Source organism: Musa acuminata, chromosome BXJ3-1 (genome assembly GCF_036884655.1).
Source record: "Musa acuminata AAA Group cultivar baxijiao chromosome BXJ3-1, Cavendish_Baxijiao_AAA, whole genome shotgun sequence".
Lineage (NCBI taxonomy): Eukaryota > Viridiplantae > Streptophyta > Magnoliopsida > Zingiberales > Musaceae > Musa > Musa acuminata.
This window is the reverse complement of record NC_088349.1, coordinates 44,592,563-44,601,351: the sequence shown is the minus strand read 5'-3', so window position 1 is coordinate 44,601,351 and position 8,789 is coordinate 44,592,563.

The following is an 8,789-nucleotide window of genomic DNA, read 5'->3' as shown; positions in this document are numbered from 1 at the left end:
TTGCAATGAAATGTATTTCTCGGTTTTGAATGAAGATGCTTGGCTTTGGCATAGGAGATTAGGCCATGCTAGCATGAAACTAATCACTCAAATATCATCCAAAGAACTTGTACGAGGAATTTCTCATATCAAGTTCATCAAAGATAATATGTGTGATGCTTGTCAATTAGGAAAAGATAAATTAAGGGTAGTTTCAAATCTAAGAATCAAATAAGCACCTCTGGGCCCTTACAATTGATCCATATGGACTTGTTCGGACCAATCTCTACATCAAACCTAGGAGGTAGCAAATACGCCTTCGTCATTGTAGATGACTATAGTAGATACACATGGACTTATTTCTTAAAACACAAAAATGAATGCTTTAGATATTTCACCAAGTTTTGTAAACTTGTTCAAAATGAAAAGAGTTTTATGATTTCATCAATTCGAAGTGTTCACGGTGGTGAATTTCAAAACCATGATTTCCAAGAATTTTATGAATCTAATGGATACAGCCACAACTTCTCTACTCCAAGAAATCCTCAACAAAATGGAGTAGTAGAAAGAAAAAATAGAAATTTACAAGAAATGGCAAGAACTATGTTGAATGAACATAACCTACCCAAATATTTTTGGGCCGAAGCCGTAAACACTATATGCTATATTTTGAATAGAGTTCTAGTAAGACTCTTACTCACCAAAACTCCCTATGAGTTGTGGAATAATAAAAAACCTAATATTTTATATTTTAAAGTTTTTGGGTGTAAGTGTTTTATCTTGAACGAAAAAGATGCCTTAGTAAAATTTGATGCTAAACCGATGAAGGAATTTTTCTTAGTTATTCTTCGATTTAAGCTTTTTGTATCTTCAATAAAAGAACTTTAATTATAGAAGTATCCATTCATGTTGTTTTCAATGAGACTACCGAAATAAAAAAAAATGATTTTGATGATGATATTAATTTTGATTATTTGAATTTAAATGAAAACATTTCTCCAACTAGCAACTTGGATGCATCTACTTTTGAAACATCCTTACCCAAAGATTGAAAGTATGTAGATGCTCATCCTAAAGAGCTAATCCTAGGAGACACATCTAAGGGGGTTCAAACACGTTCTTCTCTTAAAATTTTTTGTGTCAACGCCGCTTTTCTCTCCTAAATTGAACCTAAATGTATTGACGAAGCCATAAAAGATGATTCATGGATTATCGCAATACAAGATGAGTTAAATCAATTTCAGAGAAATGAGGTGTGGAAGCTTGTTCCTAGACTAAATGATCATTTAGTTATTAGTACTAAATGGGTCTTTAGAAATAAGCAAGATGAATATGGTATCGTGGTTAGAAACAAGGCTAGATTAGTAGCCAAAGGTTTTAACCAAGAAGAAGGTATCGATTACGAAGAAACCTTAGCTCTTGTGGCTAGATTAGAAGCCATAAGGATGCTCCTTGCCTATGCTAGTAATAATAATTTTAAGTTATTTTAAATGGATGTTAAAAGCGCTTTTCTTAATGGCTTTATTTCTGAAGAAGTTTATGTTGAACAACCTCCCGGATTTAAAAATAATAGCCTCCCTAATCATGTATTTAAATTAACTAAAGCTCTCTATGGTTTAAAACAAGCCCCAAGGGCTTAGTATGAGAGACTTAGTACTTTTCTTATTGAAAATAATTTCACAAAAAGGCAAGGTCGATACTACATTGTTTATCAAGAATTTTAAAAATAATTTTCTCATTGTTTAGATTTATGTTGATGATATTATCTTCAGTTCTATGAATGAATCTCTTTGTAAATTTTTTGCTAAAACCATGAGTCTCGAATTTGAAATGAGTTTGATGGGAGAATTAACCTTTTTCTTAGGCTTACAAATTAAGTAACTAAGCAATGACATCTTTATTAGTCAAACTAAATATGCTTTAGATATGCTGAAAAGATTTAATATGGATAGCTCAAAAGCTATTAACACTCCTATGAGCACCTCCATTAAGTTAGAAGTTGATGAAAATGGAGAAAGCTTCGATTAAAAAACTTATAGGGGTATGATAGGAAGTTTGCTTTACCTCACTGCAACTAGACCAGATATCATGTTCAGTGTAGGACTTTGTGCTAGGTTTCAATCGAACTCTAAGATATCTCATCTCAAAGCAGTTAAAAGAATTTTTAGATATCTTAAAGGTGCTAGTCACAAGTGCCTAGCAAGCCAATCACGTGAGTGATGGCACATGTGACTTGATACAGAATCTTTTTGCTTATTATATTTTGGTATATATCACTTTATAACTATTGCATATATGCACATATATATTGTGATGTCCTTGGATTTGTGCAATGGGAATCGGATCGTGATGAGATCATGAAAATGAGATCGATTCACCTTTAAACATATATCCTAAATAATCCCGATCATAGGTTACTAGAGAGGGACATCGTAATAATCGAATAGACTGGTGTGCTGTATACCCGTCCATATGATGGATGCAGCTGGTCTCATAGTTGCTCATGTAGGGACACTAGGGATACAGTACAGGTGCTCATTAGAGAATGAGTTCACTGATTGATCCGCTTATGGAATGCTAGATGGTTGACGATGCCTTATTGTCAGACAACGATTCCGTAGTCCTGGTGGTATATTTGGTCTTTAGACTTGAGACACCAAGGATGTCCTGTATGAGTGCTCAACTCTTTGATATCAGACTTATAGGTTTGGTTGTCCTAGATCTAGTACAGCTGGTCATTGGGAGTAGTAGTCGACCTTACGAGGGCTATTGAGTGTCGATAGAGGATCATCTACTCTCGGCGTCATGAGAGGTATATCCCATTTGTTCTTGCTCAGATGAATCCTTGGCTAAGGTCTTTCGGGTTGAGAGAGAAAGAGTTTTCCGGGACAATCCGATTAGAGCGAGACTCGAGTAGAAACTGTATGGGTCTGACAGCACCATGCTCGATATATAGTCTCTGGGATATTAGATGGATGAGGGATTATAGGTACATGGTAACTGAGGATAGATAGGTCCAATGGATTGAATTCCCCTATATCGTCTAGGGACTATAACGTAGTGGCCTAATACGTCCGTAGTCGATGAGTCGAGTGAATTATTACAGAAATAATAATTCACTGAGTTAGAAGGAGTCCTGACAGTTATGACTCACAACCAGCTCGATATTGGGCCTAGAGGGTCACACACATAAGGTAGGCATTGCGATGAGTAGAGGTTCGGATATGAGATATCCGACGGAGCCCTTGTCTTATTAGATATCCAATAAGCCCCTGAATTATTGGATCCCATAGACGAGATCAAATAAGAGCCTATGAGAGATTATTGGATAGAGACCCACTAATCTAACAGGCTTGGGTTATTGGATCCAGATCCAATACCCACTAGGGAAGGATCCATTAGGGTTTCATAGGGGACCTCTATAAATAGGAGAGATTCAGAGCCTTTGCTTGCCTCTCCTATTCTCCTTCCCCTCTCCACCTCAGAGCAGGCTTGGAGTTTTGAGGAGCGTCGTCGCAGCCCTGCTGTGTGGATCACCGCTAGAGAGGAGGACACTTGACCTCCTTCACCCTCTCCTAAAGATCTGCAAGGATACAGGGATATACGATCTCCGTAGGTAACACAATCTATTCTATATGTAGTTTTTTCAGTTTCGCGGATTTTGCACACCACTCTTCACATGATGACGAACATCTCTTTGGGAATCAGGGATTTTTATTTTCTTGTTCTTCCGCTACGCATTTGATGTCGCCCCCAAGATTTCCCAACAGTGGTATCAGAGCCAGGTTGTTCGTGCGATAGATTGGTTTTGAACTGCATGTGTTGTGTTTTGGAGAAGCTTTTGACCTGCGCGGGCATTGTGCCCGCACTAAAGGGAAATGGCGCCTGTGGCCGTTGCTCTCGCGTGGTGACACGCCGTAGTGTCACGGACTTAGCTGGTTTTGCCTAAGTCGTGCGGCACCCTTGCGTGTCCGTTCGCAAAGGTCAGCCTACCCGAAGCCTCCCATGGTTCCTTAGGACCCACATTTGAGAGAACATGATAGAGAAAACGCCTCACTCGGGATCCACAAGCAAACATGTCTGAAAAACACCTTCATAGACAATGCAAATTACAAACAGACTTTACAAGCTCTGAATAGTTGCACAACAAAGGGTAAAATGGTTCATTATAGACCGAAAATCTCTCACACGTGTCCACATGACACAACCTTTATTTACAAGCCTAAAGCGGCCACCAACTTAACTAAAATGGGACTATTAAGCCTTCTGTCATCCCTCTACATGTCGTGCAAAGCATGAACATACCAAAAGACACGGACATACATAAGCATTACATCAAACACCCTGTTTAGAAGTTTGTCCGTGACATTCTCCCCCACTTATTCCTTTGACATCCCCGTTGACGCCTTTGCCGACACTGCAACTCCTCGCCTTTGCTGAGTCTTCAATCTTCTAGTCCAGCTACAATGCGCCTCTTGGCTCCCAACTACTCTCCGTTGCTATATTTGAGTAGTCGAACCTTTGATCCGCCATGCTGCTTGAACTCACCAATGACTCTGACTCCGGTGTGGGGTTGGCTGAGTTGTGTTGATCCTTATTGATTCCTGCGGATCCTTCAAATGAAGGAAAAGACCATCCTTACTACGCTAGTCTCTCAAATGTCTCATGCTGCTTGAACTAGGTGGATGCTTGTTGGAGCTTTAACGAGCATCGTCTCGCAAACTTCTGAAGTTTTGGGTCCTTCATCCACAAAATTTGCTCATTGACTCTTCTTTTACTTAGTTGTCACATCCAAGTAGGTTCGCATCACTTCCGCTTTCGATTGGCATTTCGTTGGGAAATGAAGCGGACAATCTACTCTCAGTAGCACTGATCACCGTTGGTGAGGATTTGACAACTATTGTCTTCCATTATCTTCGAAGGGTCTTTAAACATATGCAGAGCTCCTCTGCTAGATAGGTAAGAGAATTGGGGTCCTCGGTTTCGCCTATTCTCTTAAGAGTTGAGAAGGCAAAGGTTACTTGACTTCGCCCGCCTCCTCGAGGTTGTACTCCATGCATCGAGCTGGTTACTAGCCTTCGCCTGCTCTTTGCTCACACTTCTGAAGCACTTGAAGTGTTTGCACTCCTTGCGTTGAGTTAGCTACTGTAATTCACCTTCTCAATGCCATTGAACTTCTGGAATGCAGGAAGTTTTCACCCCAACTTGGAGTAATTCTCAAATAGATTTGGTCGCCTCTGGGATTGTACCGTCTTCTCCATCAACCCTGCCGCCTACTCCCCTAAGTAGTGAAGGTACAACACCGCGTACTGACTACTTCGTTCCTCGGTCGTGCACTTTTGCATGACCCGAAATCCTTCACTTTCGGCTATCTTGATGAGAAACTCATTGACACCGGTCTTACGATGTTCCTTGGCCTCTGCCCTTCAGCCTTATCTCGGTACTTGGAGTTTGCCTCTGCATGCTCCACTTCCTCGGCCCCTTTCACGACCAAGCGCTCTCCCTCTATGAGAGCAAGGGATCAATGACTTTCACGGAAGTCCCGCCTCTACAGTACCATGGCGTTGCCTTGCCCATGGCGCTACTATCCGTCGCCTCGCATCTGCATCCCTTTTCTTCACAATCAGTAGATATGCCTCTGTGGTACTCCTCCGAGTCCACCTCCATTCTAACTGATGTTTGATTTTGGGTAGCTAAGTCCCTTTGGACTCATCGTCATTTCCTCGCCCCTTTCGACCCCTTGCTTCAACACCTCTGTGTTCTCCAAGCGGCTCCCTTTGGTCGATGGAAAGACAGACTGCAACTCCCATGCATGGCCTCTGCCATCATGTTGTACGGTTTGCACCGATTCTGTTCTCCTTAGCTTCCTTGGTAGTAACGTTCGCTTACTCGACCTTGTCCCCTGACTTGTCGGGCTCCCTTAAGCGAATATGAGCTCTAGAGCAGTTTAACTCCCCAAATGCTTCGATCATACCTCTATATGATCAAGTCCCTCCCATGGGACTCACTGGTACTTGCATTCGAACTTTTCCCTTGGTGGAACCCAGCCCCCATATGCTGATGACCAAGGTTTTCATCCGATGCAACCTTCGATGCACGCACGGAAGACCCGCCTCTGCGGTACCATGGCCTTCACTCCTTGAATCCATAGCCCTTCTTGCCATCATGTAGTTTACCGAAGTGGAGCTTCCAGTAGCTCCCGATCATACCTCCGTATGATCTAGTCCCTCACGGGGCTAGATTATGTGTATCGCATTGCCACGAACTGTTCCACCATGATCCGCTGCACCATGTCGCCTCCTGGTGACATCTCTATTGCATTCTGATCCTTGTGGGATGAAATCGAATTGTGAACCCTTCATGTGTGGCCTCTGCCCATACATCGCTGGGTCTCTTCCACCTTCGATTTTGTTTGCTCCTTTGGCAATCGACCTTCATCCACCCACTCTTGGGTCACACCAAGATGAAGCACCGCTCTAGGACAGTCCGTCGCCTAGTAGCTCCAGAAGTCCCCCGACTTCGCTGTAATTAGTACAACATTGTCTGGATCCTGGGCCTCTACCCCTACCAGCACAATCTTCGCTGCGCACCGCCTCCTTTATAGCAACTTGAATGACAACACTGTGGCATATTCTTCAAGAGTACCCACCTCTACGTCGTCTTGCCCCGTGCTAAGGCCTTCTGAACCCAACTTTGCCTCCGCAAATTGAGTCGCCTTAGTTCCTCCAACAAATGCTTTTCCGAGATAAGGTGCATGTGCCCCGAAGCTCCCTTCATCTTTGGCACCATGCAAGATGAGTCCGCTCCATCAGAATGAATGACCCATGGAATAACATGATCCTGTTCTTACCTCTGCAAGAGTTCATGTCCTTGACCTCTATCCAAGGAAAGCACTATGCCTCCGCTCCATGTTCCATCTTCTATGCTGGCTCCCTTCATGCGGCTTGGGTACTTCACCAAGTTACACCCAAGTTGCTCCGCTCCTCGTTTTTGCATTGAGTTGATGGTGGCCCTCGCGCCCACCATTCCACGGGTCAGCCCTCCCTTGAGTCCGATCTCCATATCGACTCCAAGTGTGTCTTCATTTGAGTTGCTTTGGGTCACTCCCCCACTTGATCTCGCAATGCATCCACCAATGCATTCTCTCAAGCGAGATCATGCGACGACTCCTCGCCGCTTGCTCAGTCCATTGAGCTTCGTGGAGTTGTTGTTTGTTGAGGTACTCCTCCTCAACTTGTGAGATCCGTCCCACATGATTCTCCCTCTGAAGAGCCGGGACTTATCCCTCCTGAATAATTGTCCCATTGGAGCAACATCTCTCTTCGTTTCGGAGACCACCATCCCCTTGGACTACTCCGATCTGCTGAACAAATTATGCATTGTTCTGCCTCCTACAAAAACACTTGCTAGATTGCGACTCCACGTCAATACAGCCCCCGCTGCACCCCTCAAGGCCTAGCAACATGCTGGACTAGTTGCACCCTTCAGCCTCCTACGGACGTATCCTTCTCATGCCGAAGAGAAAGTTTCAATGCTCCATGGCGCCGAGTTTCGGTCGCCTTGGGATGGCCGTGAACATTCCATCGTCCACATACAAGCCCATGCATGAGTACCAAATTCTTCGAGTTAGCAATTTCCCTTCACCTCTGTGAGTTTTGCATAACTCTTTTGGTCATTGAGCAACTCATTCCACCTTGCATGGTCTCATCCTTTACCAAGCGCCTCTCTTGCCTTGAGCACCATCAAGTATAGTTGTCAACGTTGAGTCGTAGCTCAAACTCAGCCATCCCAACCTTTGTGCGCTTCGCATTCTTCCAAGCTTGTCTGTTCTCATGGTGCCTCTTGCGCGAAGGGTTGGCCATTCCTCTGAATGCCAATCTCAGATGCCCGCTCCTCCGAGCGACTCCTTTTCCCTACATCTCCATGCCCGTTTTCCCCCAAACGATCGCGCGTGTGCTAACTGCCCTCAACGCAGCCCCGCTAGGTCCCCCACATTTGCATGCTAAGTGTTTCTATGAGTGCTTGTCCTGCTCTGATACCATCTGTCACGGACTTAGCTGGTTTTGCCTAAGTCGTGCGGTACCCTTGCGTGTCCGTCCGCAAAGGTCAGCCTACCCGAAGCCTCCCATGGTCCCTTAGGACCCACATTTGAGAGAACATGATAGAGAAAACGCCTCACTCGGGATCTACAAGCAAACATGTCCGAAAAACACCTTCATAGACAATGCAAATTACAAACAGACTTTACAAGCTCTGAACAGTTGCACAACAAAGGGTAAAATGGTCCATTACAAACCGAAAATCTCTCACACGTGTCCACATGACACAACCTTTATTTACAAGCCTAAAGCGGCCACCAACTTAATTAAAATGGGACTATTAAGCCTTCTGCCATCCCTCTACATGCCGTGCAAAGCATGAACATACCAAAAGACACGAACATACATAAGCATTAGATCAAACACCCTGTTTAGAAGTTTGTCCGTGACAGCAGGGCAAAAACCCCGCAAGAGCGACCACCCGGCGAGGCAACACTGCCTGCAGACATTGCCGCGCAGGTAGAACCGCCCACGGAGGGGGCGGCACCCACAAGGGCGCCCGCCCGCGGAGGCGGCAATGCCGGCGGGGGCACCCAGCTGTAGGGGCAGTACCGCCAACGGGCGTGCCGCCTGCATGCAAGGGCAACAACCCCGCCCTACGCCACACAGCTTGTCACCAACAGGATGGCAGCGGTGGCAGCAACAGCAGCAGTAGGGGAGGATGAGGGCCTTAGGGTTTTTGGCAAAAAAAAATAGTTTTGCCCCTGTGAA